A 14,286-nucleotide genomic window follows, 5' to 3' on the forward strand; every position below is an offset into this window, starting at 1 on the left:
GGTTAGTGATAACCCCAGAGAACCACATTTTCTCTAACCATAGAGCCTGAAGTGTTGTCTGAACAGGCCCATTGCCTCCTAAGTCATTTAATTCTGACATCTGTAAGAAGAAAAGGATTTTTTAAAAGGATTCAGTCTATTTTTCATAAAGTGTTTCTAAGTTTTCCTTTTACAGCCCCCCTCCCCTGTTTTATTTTTACAAAGGCAGCCTGAAGGCCATAAAGGATTTGTTCTTTATGAAAACAAAAAAACTCACACTGGAAGTTTTCACTGTGCCAACCAAGACTATTTGGAATCTATCTTCGCTAGAAATACTTTATCAAGGCTACTGTCTTAAACGTTTTCATGACATTCTTGATTAAATCAGAGTTGGTGATGCTCAGTTTTCCTATCCAAAGATACTCCTTTTTCCCATCTGGAGATATGCATCTGAAACACTACAAAAGCTCGGAGTTCCTTAAATTATCATAAGAATATCGCTTCATGAATTATAAACCCCACAGGGATGCAGTCTAAACATTTCTTATGGACTAATGGCATGAAGATTGTGGTGGTTCATTGTAGAACTGTGTGCTCTAACAGGCTTTTTGGTTATCAAAATAAAACTGTTTTCCATTCCTCTTTTTCAACACCAGGTTTATTTCTCCTTTCCTATCTCTAAAGCAGGCTAAGTGCAACTGCATGTTTACTGGGAGTTCAGTGAGACACTCCCATGTAAACGTACATAGGATTGCAGCCTACCAGTGTGTTACTGTAGTGTCTATTCAGAAGTATGTGCCAGTAAGGGCTTCTCCACATGGAGCATTTATCCTCTGATTGAGATTGGTTACTCATGGAAGTTTGCTGGTCCTTTACATAATGTCGTCAACCTCCAGCACCTCTCATGTTTTCCGAGCATTTCCGTGGTTTAATCTGAAACAGAAATAACGAGCTAAGAAAAAGATCCACTGTGACTTGTACGTGAGGAGAGGTGGCGCTATATATAAACACAGCCACCAGATGGCAATGTTGTTAATGAAACCTATTGATCTCACAGATAAACTGGAGAAAAGGGGCATGAAGGAAGCTAGTAAAGGGCTGATCTTTTCTCGTGAAGAATCCGGAAGCAGAAGCCCTGTTAAAATCGCATGACAAAAAGCGTCAGTATGGAGAAGCTCTAGGTCTCGCAGACAAGGCTGGCATCCAAGGGTCAGCATCACTGGGCACTTGACAATGTCTAAGTCCTAAGGAGGGCCTACTAACACCACTGCAGCTTCCTCTTTCCTTCAGCTGGGCTGAGGGACTGGATTATTTCCTCTGTAGTGGCAGCTGCTCTCATGTTGCTACAATGACAGCCAACCTCCTCCTATAGGGAGACTGCAGTGAACCCTGCTCAGTTGAAAAGCTATTCATTTCATTGGAGGTGATATGAACATTCTGTCAGTGGTGGTATTCTGCGATGGCTCATTCACACTTGCAAGCTCTGACTTGCTCTTCCAGTAGTCCTGTAATAACTGTACATGTGTGAGCCAGCCCTAAGACAGGTGTCTTCTGAAGATGGGTCAGGCGAAAGGGATATTGTGAACTCACCCTCGGAGATAGCTGGTTTATGTAATCCTCTGTGGGTCACACACCAGAAACTGTCCTTTAAAAAAACAAACACAAAATTAATCAGCCGCTCTGAAATGTATCAGATGATGTTGTTGATTCTAAACATATGCGACAGGTGCCTGTTGTACGTTATAGAAAAGGATCTGTTTATAAGCCTTCAGTGCAGTGACCAGATGCTACTGTTGTGAGTCAATCACTCTACGTTTCCTCCATCAGCCGCTCTGTTATTTTCAAAGATAATACACCTAATCTCATTGGCAAGGGTCCGCTAATATAGTGGTCAGGTTGCTCCTAGCAACAGGAATTTCAATTCTGATAACCAGCAGAAAAAGCTTCCAGTATGCTCTGCCACAAGAGTAACAGTTTTTAAGCCAACAACAACACAGAGGTAGGGATTGCCTCTTTCAAAATGGCGCCAGATGCCATCTTGTGCTGGCAGGTGGCATCAGTGTCATGGATTAGAGAGAAGAGGTTGCTACAAAAACATACGTATGTTACCCATTACTTCTTTCTTGGTAAACAACAGCAAACCATATAAGTTAACAGGCACAAAAGGGATATCCTTACTTTGCCTCTCTAGGGCAGATTGGCTAATCGAAGCAATGGTTGGCTTCCAAGCCCTGCCGAAATGCTCACCTGCAACATTGAAAGCCCTTTGCAAACAAGCAAAAAATATTTAACGGTTTTTAATGCTTTATGTGTGTATGTTCTGTGTTTTAGAATTTTAAATTTTGTATACTCGTTTTTATCTTAATTTTAGAATTTCTGTAACCGCCCAGAGAGCCCTAGCTATGGGAGCGGTATATAAGTGCAATAAATAAATAAATAAATAAATAAATAATAAATTGCCCTGTTAAGCCTAGATAACATTCTCACCGCTCAGAGACCAAACACAATGACCTGGTTTGCATATAAAGTTAAGCCATGGGTCATTTAATTCTGGGTTGTGATGTGTGAACACACCTGCAATAACAAACCATGGTTTGTTGTTTTGGGCGTGAACTTCAGGTTATTTCAACCATGGGATGTCATTGGTTGGGTTCAGACATCACGCTAAGCCACCATGGGTCGCATTTGAGAGCCAACATCTGTCAGACAAATCCTAAGTAAGGCAAGAAACCATGGGTGAAATAAAGCATGGATTCTTACATGATGGTTCTATCCATGTAAGGACTTGGTTACTCTGCTGATATTGAAAACCAAACATTCCCACCCCAGAACTATGGGGAAGTGGACTAAGTCAGGGCATCATTGTAACATCCTCCTCAGTATAGACTGAACAATTCCATGTGGTTAGGACCACTCTTTGGGATATATTTAAGTATGCATCAAGTAGCCATCTGTTCTCATCCACTGAACATTACAGAAGGCATTCATTTGTTTGCGGGGGTTGGAGGGGGAGGTATGTGACATTTCCAAATGCTCCTTCATAATAAAATGGTTAGTTTTTCAGGTGTCACAGAGGCGGCTGCTACTACAGGCCAACATAGCTACCCTACTTGCATGTATTTTTACTGGATTGGATCCAGATTTAGTCATACTTAGAGGAGACCCTTTGAACAGTGAGGGTTAATATAGTCATGAATAGCTCATATTATGGGAATGTGGTGTTTTTTAGAGTTTGCAGCCACTTTTCTTGTCGACCTCTAGAGGTCAGTATAACCTACATTTTTGGTGGCTTGCTCAGGGATGCTCCTTCTATTTAGTCCCAGCATTACAACCTTTGCATATATCAATACTAGCTATTTAGTGCCTGTTGTTGTCAATTGCAATTCACATTAAGCCTGCTGGGAGCTCCCTGTGCTCGCTTCTGACCAGCCCATTCTATGCTCAAGCACAGAAGATTCACAAAAGATACCCAGGCCTGATATGGTGAATAACCCAATGAAGATGTGTTCAAGAAGTGATATATATACTAGCTGTACCTGGCGTAACATACGCCATTGTAGCATATCTTAAACTTTATTAATTAAATATCATCAGGGGGGCGCGGGCTGCTTGGAGGCCACCGTTCTAGCACCGTCTGGCAGACCTGGGGGGCAGGGAGGTTGGGGGGAGGGGGAGCAGGTGTCCCCCTCTTCCTGGGGTTCCTGTCAGCCTTGGGCCGGCCGCCCAGCTTGCATGAGATTAGGCCGGGGTCTGGGCTCACAGCATGCGAGCGGCCTCCCACCCGGCCACCAAGGGCCCCGGCTGTGCCTCGCTCATGGTCCGGACCCTCTCCCCGGGGTTCCTCTCAGCCTTGGGCTGCCCGCCCAGCTCACATGAGATTAGGCCTGGGCCTGGGCTCGGATCAGGCGAGCGGCCTCCCACCTGGCCAAGGGCCCCAGCCGTACCTCACTCATGCTCCAGACCATGGCACTGCCCCCTTTGTGGGGGGTGAGCAAAGAGGCAGAAAGGGGGGTAGGATTACCTTGGAAAGCCCGGAGGAGTCAGGCGAGGGGCTTAGCAACCTGTATCAGCTGCCGTTACACATTGTTACTGTTGCTTAGCAACCTGTATCAGCTGAAGCCTTTATGAAAACTTACCTAAGCATTTTATATATATAGATAAAGGAGTATGAATCCAGCCAGACAAAAGGCTTTGTGTCAAGAATAGCTATGTGAGCATGTATGCGGTGCTTCAGGCTCCTGCAGCTGCAGATATGACCTTGTGGGAAAGTGATGTGGAGGCCTTTAGAGGCATGGAAAAGAGGAGGCTAATATTTGTGCTGTGGGGCTAGTGTTATTTGCTGACCATAACATCAAACAAGCACCAGCAGCATCTGGGACTGTTTAGCTGGAGGAGGGGGAATGTGAACGAGGAGAGACATGATAGAGGTGTACAAAATTATACATGATGTGGAGAATGTGGATAGGGAATGGATATCTCATAATACAAGACAAAATGAGCCTAGGCTCTAACATGAGGCTGGACAAGGCTGTCTCCTGCTGCTTTAGATATAACTCAGGGCAGATTCACACAACATGGAAATCATCTCCAGGCAGGAAGTGAGGTGTACACCATCACATGTGAAGTTTGGAATAAATGTTGATTAGGTGCAAGTTCATGTATTAGGAACCTTGTGCCAGGTTGGAGATCTGTCTTCATGTAGGAGAAAGCCAAGTGAGAAATGGTGAGAGAGATTATCCTGGTGTCTGCATCCTGGTGGCTGAGTTGGGTGGACAGCCAAGGCCATGGCTTGCATAGGAGTAGTTTGATCCTCTATGGGACATTAGTGCCGTGGACTATGCAACCCATCCCAGGTTCTGGCAGATGTGTGGACAATGATTTTCACAAGAGCATTCTTACTGTTTGCATTTAACCCATCCAGATTCCTAGACACTGGATTGGAACCAGACTGAGTTGTAATTAGGTCCCATTGAAATCATTTGGAGAACTTAGTCATGCCTTAAGCTCCACTGATTTCAATGGGAACCAAATAGGCAGGTCCAATGAGAAGCAGGCCCCATTATCTTTAATGGAGCTTACACCCAGGTAAGTGGGTATAGAATTGATACAGAACATTAGCCTCGGCATGCAGCTGTACAACAGGAGTTAGAAGCAGAGGTAATACATATTGATTTTATAATTTATATATTATAAAACATTCCACAAGGTGGCTTACAAATGCAGCAACAAAAACTTTTTTAAATCCACTTCACATAAAACTTCACATAATAAAAAGCAATGATTAAAACAAACGAACAGGTCCACATGCAGCAGCATTTTTGGAATAAAAATGTTCTCAGAGCACACTTAAGAGAGGGCAGTTGATGGATTTTCCCCAGAAAGGGAATTCCACAGTTTTGGTGCCACTGCTGAGAAGGCCCTGTTTCTGGTACTTCCCAAACAGGTCTGAATGCTGGAGGACCAGAGAGCAGAGCCTGAGATAAAAATTGTTACACTCAGGTAAGTTCATATGGACAAAAGCATATGGCAGTGTGAAAACACAGCTACAGGAGCTCAAATGTGACTCAAAATATAACCAGCTATGCACACATTAGTAAATGCGCTCAGTGAGACTGCAGCAGTGGAGTGTTTTGGCTCAGTCCTTTCTTACACTTTGCTCTAGATGAATTGTTCATTAGTTACTATGTCTCTAGTAGAGCAGAGAAACTGGCTGATGGTTTTGTGTCAGCTTCCTGGGGAGCAGAGGGAACTATAAATCCGAAAGGGCTTCTAATTAGTGGCACCACGCTTCCAGCTAAGCCCAGGTTGAGACAGTAGTTGTCCTTCATGTGTAAGGAACAATACAGTACTTGACAGTCCAGTGACAGGGTAGTCCCATTTACATGCCCCCCCCCCCCGGGCTGGGTCTCTGACAAGAAGGAAAACACATGGTGGATGATCAGATTGGAACGGATGATATGAGGCAAGAGAAAAGGGGGGGGCGGAATTTCATTGGAAGGGGAAGTGACACTTGCTAGACCGTTCCCTACAATTGCTGTCTCTTCCTGCTGTGCATTTGCCATATTGCCTGTCAATTATACCACACAGGGGGCCAGCAACCTTTGTTTCACAGCAGTTCAAGATGATGGCCTTCAGCTTTTCACTGCTATATATTTGTCTCAGTGGAGGCAGGTGGCTCCGATGTCAGTGGGGCTATGCATCCATCCTTGGTTCCAGTCAGAAGTCTAAAGGAGCTATCCAAGATGCTGAGCCTATTTTCAGGGCAGGGTTCAGCACTTTAGATAGGTCCTTTAGAGGACTGGCAGGTCCTAACTGAACCCCAGAGCGGATTCACAGCCCCACCAACTTTGGAACCACCAGCCTCTACTGATTCTTCTCCCAGATGCACCTGCCACTGCCAAAGTTTGCTTACATTTCTTTCTCTCACCAACTATATATAAAGAGTAAAATGCACAATCTCAACCCATTCCAGCTCCTTCTTTCCCCTCCCCCCTCCGTTCCTCCCAACATGCAGCCTGTCTTCCCTCACGCCTCCCCCAACCAACAGACTGTGTCGGCTCCCTGCACGGTCTGAGCTCAACTTGGGCCCAGACTATTGAGGCCCTGCTGAGGCACGGAGGAGAGAAGGCAGCTCTTATTTTTAGGTGTTACATTTCTATAGCGCCCCAAAGCCGAACCCCTCTGGCAGTTCACAAAAATTTAAACCCTAAAATGCAACACGATAAAACATAATATAAAAGCTTTAAAAGTTCAAAACAGAAAACAAGAAAAAAGAAAAGAAAACCTAGCTGTAGAGTAAAGGCCAAAAAACACAATAACGCACTTAAAAACTGAATGACTTAAAAGCTTGGGAGGATAAAAAGGTCTTTACCTGGTGCTGAAAAGGCCACAATTTACAATGTCCAGTTGCATAAGTACACACCTTAAGTGGCTATATTGCAGAGTGGTCATTCCACATACACACTGTTCTGAGGCTATTATTATTATTATTATTATTATTTCTATATAAGCTAGGTGCTGTACATAAAACAAAGTAAAAACACAACCACCAAAATTTCCCCTCAGAATTACAAACAGCGTAATTCTGAGCACATTTACTCTGAAATAAATCCCTTTGATTTCAATGGGATTTAGTGTCCCATGTTTAGGATTTATGTATGTATGTATTTCATTTATATGCCATTGTTCTGCCAAGACACCCCAGGCTGATTACAATGTTAAAACACTTTAAAAAAAAAACACCTTACAAAATATAGGACAGCACAGCAGCGTTCCCTTAGGCGGCTGATGGTCCCTTCGGGAGCTGATAGACTGAGCTCTATGGCCTCAAGTTCAACTCTTCTGCCTTCCCTAAGGACTCACTGGTGTTCAAGAAGCCCCTAGGTGGGAGAGGGACTTCCCCAACAGAGTTTTCAGGTAGAGATAGGTGGTGCTGTTAATTTCTCTCTCATACATTTACTCTTTTTCCTAATCTTAAATTCAGTTCATTCCAAACGTGGTGGGGTGGGGTGCGGTTTGCATTTGCATTTCTCCTAATACACACCATTTTGCCTAATGTAAAGGGTTTGTTTGTTTTTGCAAGCACTTTCCCTAATGTAGAGCTTCATGTGGCGCAGAGCGGTAAAGCAGCAGTTTCTGCAGCCGAAACTTTCCCCACGGCCTGAGTTCGATCCCAGCGGAAGCTGGTTTCAGGCAGCCGGCTTGGGTCGACTCAGCCTTCCATCCTCCCGAGGTCGGTAAAATGAGTACCCAGCTAGCTGGGGGAAAGGTAATAATGGCCGGGGAAGGCAACGGCAAACCACCCCGCTATAAGGCCTGCCAAGAAAACGTCAGCAAAAGCTGGCGTCCCTCCAAGAGTCAGCAATGACTCAGTGCTTGCACGAGAGGTTCCTTTCCTTTTTTTTCTTCCCTAATATAATGCATTCTGAATGTTATTTATTTTATTTATTTATTTTATTTATTACATTTTTATACCGCCCAATAGCCGAAGCTCTCTAGGCAGTTTTCATCAACATCTGCATTTTTGTGTGTGCACCTTCCCCAAATATACAAATTTTGTATTTGCAAACTCCAGAGAAGTGCAAATTTCAAAGGATCACTGAGTTCCGGTTCACATAACATTTCAAATAAGCAACATTAGATACATTTATATTAAAATGAACAAATTTCTCCTCCACCCCTACACTCAGGCCTTTGATGGTCTGTCATTGGTTCCTTGGGTAGGAGGACATCAAAGTGGCCCTCATCCATCCGCAAGACCAAGGAGCAGTAGTAGATGAATGGCAAGCATCTTTACAAGGTATGCGTTTATTATTACCCTCGCCGCTAGACATAACAGTAAGGATAGACACATTTTCTATAATCACCCCCATGATATCAAATCCCTCCTGCCCTTTGGGCACCTCACACGGAGCCACCTGTCTCTCCCTCTGAGGACAAGGCCTCTGGGCGTCAGCTTGAATCCTTTTTGGCAGGTTCTTGCTCACACTTCTCAAGAACATTCTAGGAATTTTCTCCTCACTGGGGCCTCCTTCACCCTGTACTGGGTGCTACCTCTGCCAGAGTGGTGGAAAGAGTGTGTCAGCTATTGGCCAGTGGGTGGAGGCAGCTGACATGCAGCAGATACTGCTAATAGTTTGTAAGTGCTCTGGGGTATCTGCCCTCTCACTGGGGGTTGAGTAAGGACTTGCTAGGATGTTCCAATACATTTTGGTGGCTGAGGTGGAGCAGCAAATGGTGCCTAGCGCAACCACCCTGCCGCAAGTCAAGGTTCATAGAGCCCAACGCCAGCCAAATTATTTTGGCACCTGAGCAGTAGTGTAGTGTGTCATGCCTCCCTCAGATTCTTCCAATGATGAAGAGGAAGGTCAGGTTGCAGATCCAGGTGAGGGTCCTAGCACAGAAGTAGCACCAGAGCCCTCACCGCCAGATAATGGCCAATGCCCTCCCACAGCCCCTCTGTCTGATTCAGAGGACCAAGTTCCATTGACCCCTGCAGAGCGAAGGAGCCTTAATGTAGGAGAGCAACAGAGTGTCAGCCCGTTTGAGGAAGAAAGCCTGCCAGGAGACTGGGGACTAATTACAAATGGCTGCTCCAGGACGCTGGCGATAAAGCTGCCGGAATTCCATAGGTCGGCACTGAAGTGCAACTTCAGATTACCACGCCAACCCCCCTCTGCCTGTTCCGAGACCCTGAACCTTGCCCCACCTGGACTTCCCTGGGTTTTGGACCCTGGACTGGAAAAAGGACTCTTCTCTGCCTCAATGAATTGGCTTCGAAGAACCGGTAACCTCCCAAGCCCTGTTTTGTCTCATCTCGTCCACCCTTCTTCCCTGGCCTTGACAGTTTTATTGTAGGTTATCTGCAGGAGATTTGCAGCCATTCCTCGTAAGTCAGCATTAGTCAGCCGGCAAAGCCTGAGATAGTGGAGCCAGGACCCCCAGGGATGCAGCACCAATACTTCTCTATTAGCAGGTATGCTGATGTCATCTTCCCCCCCCCCTCCACCTCAGAATTTTCTATTCCTTCTGAGCTTAGTTGCTATCCTCACAGTTATAATCCAAAGTGTTTTGGACTGGCTTGGTCTTGAATGGGCAGTTCACTTTATCAAAACCCTGCTCCTGGTGGAGATGAAAACTGCTAGAACAGGTTTGCTTGATATGGATCAACACAGCTTCCTTGTGAGATAGAGAACAGATTTTTGGACTCTCCTTGGGGGTGTAGCTATGGGGGGCTGCCATGACGAGCATTTGCGTTTCAAAACTTCCCACTGCACCTGAAGCAGAAAATCACAAGCACCTCTCCCTGGCAGTAAACTTACAATGAGGATGAAATAACTAACAGCTTGCTGCCCTTTCATGTCACCCTAAATCAGCTGCCTGAGGGCTCTGCCTAATAGTATGGCCAAGCTGGAGGGCTTGACCTTTGCACTATCCAGGCCTCACTCCCAAGCTCTGGGGAGAGACTGAGAACTCCTAGGCTGGAGAAGAGTCCTTCCTTTCCCTTCCCTTTGCTCGTATCCCAGCTTTGCCAGTCTCCTCCCCGACCCAGCCACCAGAATACCCCTTTACATCCTCTCTGGGGTTGTGTGTGTGTTTATGTAGATATGTCCCTTTAAAAAGTCCCAGGAGGGATAGTCTGTTCTGTAAAGTACCAAACCAGTATATTAAGCTTCTGCATGGACTTGAAATATAGAAAGTGGTTCTTCCACATACTGCACTGCTGCACTCAAATGCAGCTGACTCAACCATTTTGACTGCAACAGCACATACCTTTGGTATGCGTGGCGCAATCAGGCCAAGACTAGGGGGCAGAGGGCTGGGGCTCCACTCAGCAGAGTGAATGAGGGGGGTCCCCACCAAACCAGGTCTTTAACCATTTTTGGAGGGGGCGGTGCTGTAGGGGCAGAGCCAAATGCGGCCCAATGATTCTATGTTGCTGAAAGGCCCACAAAAACTTAGAGGAAAGCCTGCACGTGACCATCTAAGGCAGTGGTGGACAGCTTGTGGACCTCAGGATGTTTTGGACTACAAATCCCATAATCCATCACCATAGGCTACGTTGGTTGGGGCTGATGGGAATTGTAGGCCAAAACTTCTGGAGGGTCACAAGTTGCCCAGGCTGGATCTAAAGGGAAGGGGAGGGGCACTGTAAGGCCTTTAAGTCCAGAGCCTAAAAATTAACCACAACACTGTTTGGAATGAGCATCCCTCTTGTTAAAGTGAGATGTCTTTTATGCAGGCTCTTCTGTTTCTCTGAATTAAGTTGTCCTGTGCTGTGTATATAATTGAATACACTTCAAATACCAGAGCTATTCTGCTTTGATGTCTGGCCTCTGACTGGCTCAATGAGCAGAATGCCTTTAATGCAACCTTATCATGATTGGGAATTAAGAATAATAGGGGAAAGATCTCCCTGCCCTTATGTATTCATTAGTTAAAATCAAGTAGAAGACCCTAGGGCAATTTGGACATCTGAAAAAAGAGATAATTAAAAAATCAAAAGCCAGTGTTGCTTTCAAAAGTCCCCAAGGAGAGATAAAAGCTGATGGTGGGGTGTTTGAATAATGAGGGTTTAATGGAATTGTTGCTGTATTTAATATTCAACATTGATTTTTTTTGGCGTACTTTTTGAAGTTATTTATCAGCATAGAAAAAATAGTTGAAAGGGACTTTTTGTTGTCTTAAAACACTGTTACTAGAAATGTTGAGTCTATTATTATTTCATGTAACATCTGAGTTTACAGGAAAGGGGATAGATTATGAAAATATTTTTCAGTGCTCTGATAGTAAATCCTGTATATTAATCTTACATTCTAGATATTAAACTAGGAGCATGAGCTCACTGATGAGATGTAAATACAGTGTGGGGGGGAATTAACTTTTATCATTCATTCATTCAGGGCACAATCCTAAGCATATTAAGACAGAGAAAAGTCATACAACTCCCAGCATGCTAGGACTTGTAGGAGTTTTTTCTGTCTAAACATGCATAGGATTGCACCCTTGTTTATGTATATATTTATTTATAAGATCATTTCTAAACTGTTTCCAATCCCTAAACAAGCACCTCCAGTGGGGTTGACAATACACTAAAGCGTGTCAAAGGGGCATGTGTGTATGAAGCTCCTCACACACAGTAGCTGGAGTCAAGTTAGGATCCTTTTAAAAACGTGTGAGAAATGCAGAAAAGTGTTGCCACTGTTGTTCTTGCTGTGAGGGAATACAAAATATCACAAGCTGCAAAGGCCTGGCACAGTGCACACCCTGGGTTGGAAGCAGACTTGCAACTGGATCAACTGCACTGACACAGGTGGATTCCCTGCCGTTTCTTTCCCATGGGAAAGTATGGACTACTCCCATGTAGTCCAGCCCCCTGAAAATTCTACGCAGAGAGTTAGGACACCCTGCTCAACAGGATCAGCTGTGATGGGGGAGGAGGACCCCCCCCAAAAAAAAAATTGGGTGAAGGAACCTTATGTGAGTACAGTCCTTCCTCTCATGGAGGTCCCTTCATCTCTTGGAAGGCAGAGTCTGGATCCAACCCTGTTATTTCTTAAGCTGGGGTGAGGAATGCATGCTCATCCAGATGCAATTGGACTCCCAACAGTTCCAGCCAGCATGATCCATGGTCAGGGATGATGGTGGCTGTAGTTCAACAACATCTGGAGGGCCAAGGGTTCCCCACCTTTGTCTTAGGCCACATGTTGCCATTGGAATTTGTTTCCTTCAGACTTCTTGTCAACATAGTAAAGTGTTATGCTTGCTGACTGCCATCTCTAGAGATGGGCAGAGAAAAGTTGGTTTGTCTGCATCTAGTCTCAGTCTTAAGATGGAGACCCAGTTTGCATGTCAGGGCAGCAAATTGTGGGTTACTCAACCCATGATTCTCAGGGGGCATGCCTCCTGTGAGCTGCTTTTGGTTTCAGTAAGCAGCCTCTGATTGGCGTGATCAGACATTGTGAGCATCATAGCTGAACCCGGACCACTGGGTTGTTTAATCCTCTAAACAACCCAGTGGACCAAATTCAGACATGCTGACAACCTCTGATTGCACTGGTCGGTGGCTGTTTACAAAACATGGAAGTGGCTCAAGCGCAGTGTGCATCCCAGCAAATCATGAGTCAATTAAGCCACCATTTTGCCACCATGATGTGCGAACTGGCCCTGAGTGGAGGAAGAGATTGGATTGGATTCTGTTAGTTGCTGTGAGGGTTCAGGTTACACCTAGGGCTGATGGGAAAAAGAAGCAAGAGCAGCAACAACAAAGGCTAATCCTCTATTTTGAAAATATAAAACCCAGCAATTAGCAGGATCTGTTTCCAGTCTTAAGTAGAACACACAGGACAGGTTCCTTGTGTGAGAGAGAACAGAAGTAATGAGCACCACATCCTCTGATGGGTGCATAGTACATGCAGTGGAGGCTGGTGGCTCCGATGTCAGTGGGGCTGTAAGTTTAGCTACAGTTATCCATGCTCTGATAACCTCTCGTTTGGATTACTGCAATGCGTTATACGTGGGGCTGCCTTTGAAAACGGTCCGGAAACTTCAACTGGTGCAAAACAGGACAGCAAGGTTATTAACAGGGACTGGCCGGCGAGATCACATCACGCCAGTCCTTTTACAACTTCATTGGCTGCCAGTCCAGGTCCGGGCACAATTCAAAGTGCTGGTATTAACATTTAAAGCCCTAAACGGTTTGGGGCCAGGTTATCTGAAGGAACGCCTCCTCCCATATGTACCTACCCGGACCTTAAGATCATCTACAGGGGGCCTTCTCCATGAGCCCCTACCAAAGGAAGTGAGGCAGGTGGCTACTAGGAGGAGGGCTTTCTCCGCTGTGGCACCCCGGTTGTGGAACGAGCTCCCCAGAGAGGTCCGCTTGGCGCCTACACTGTACTGCTTTCGTCGCCAGCTGAAGACCTTTTTATTCACTCAGTATTTTAACACTTAATTTTAACTTAAATTTAAATTTTACTGTTTTAACTCTGTATTTTAATCCTATATCAACTTTGCTGTGTGGTTTTATCCTGGTTGCGCTTTTTATACTGTATTTCGTAATTGTGTTTTAAACTGTTGGGTGTTTTACTGTGGTTTTAATTTTTGTGAACCGCCCAGAGAGCTTCGGCTATTGGGCGGTATAAAAATGTAATAAATAAATAAATAAATAAATAAAATCCCCTCTGGGTTTCAGTCAGAACCAGTCAAAACTCTAAAAAGAGCTATCCAAGGTGTGGAACCCTGTCCCCAAAACAGGCTCAGCACCCTGGATAGCTCTTTTAGAGTTCTGACTGAAACCCAGAGCAGATTCACAGCCCACTGACGCTGGAACTACCAGCCTTTGCTGATTACATGTACTCTGCCAATGACAATTTTGATCATTTTTCAGGGGAAGTAGTACTTCAGGGTCCATTAAAGCAAACACTAGGAATGAGGGTTGAAATAAAACATAACTTGAATCTGCAGAGTGACTGTGCAGCTAGTACAGTAGTCACAAGCCATTCTCTTATCTAACAGGTCCCCAGTGACTTTATAATTAAATTACCATTTCCTTAAGACCCCTGACTGGTGTTCCATATAAGGAAATGTCTCTAAATTATGAATTCTCTCCACAGCAAGATTGTCTTCCTTGTGGCCTACTCTGAGCTCTGCCTTTACTGAGCCCTTCCAGTAAAGTAGTTAGATATGCAACTGATGTTGCTACGTGAGTGATTGTCAGCACAGATTTAGGCTGGGAGAGATGGTGCAGCTGTCACCAGTAGTGAGGGCAACAGCCTGACCCATATGTGTGCAAATTAGAGCTGAAAC

The 14,286-nt window shown here is 45.0% G+C and overlaps 1 long non-coding RNA gene across 1 annotated transcript in view; it reads right to left on the bottom strand.

The window, feature by feature from the left end:
- Nucleotides 1-616: 616 nt before the first annotated feature.
- Nucleotides 617-14,286, bottom strand: part of LOC134397870 (uncharacterized) — a 45,537-nt gene continuing 31,867 nt past the window's right edge. The window contains exons 2-3 of the long non-coding RNA XR_010025386.1: nucleotides 1,570-1,624; nucleotides 617-912 (exon numbers count right to left, since the gene is read on the bottom strand). This is a non-coding gene — a long non-coding RNA (uncharacterized LOC134397870). The remainder of the gene's footprint in view (nucleotides 913-1,569; nucleotides 1,625-14,286) is intronic.

This window comes from Elgaria multicarinata, chromosome 1 (assembly GCF_023053635.1).
Source record: "Elgaria multicarinata webbii isolate HBS135686 ecotype San Diego chromosome 1, rElgMul1.1.pri, whole genome shotgun sequence".
Taxonomy (NCBI): Eukaryota; Metazoa; Chordata; class Lepidosauria; order Squamata; family Anguidae; genus Elgaria; species Elgaria multicarinata.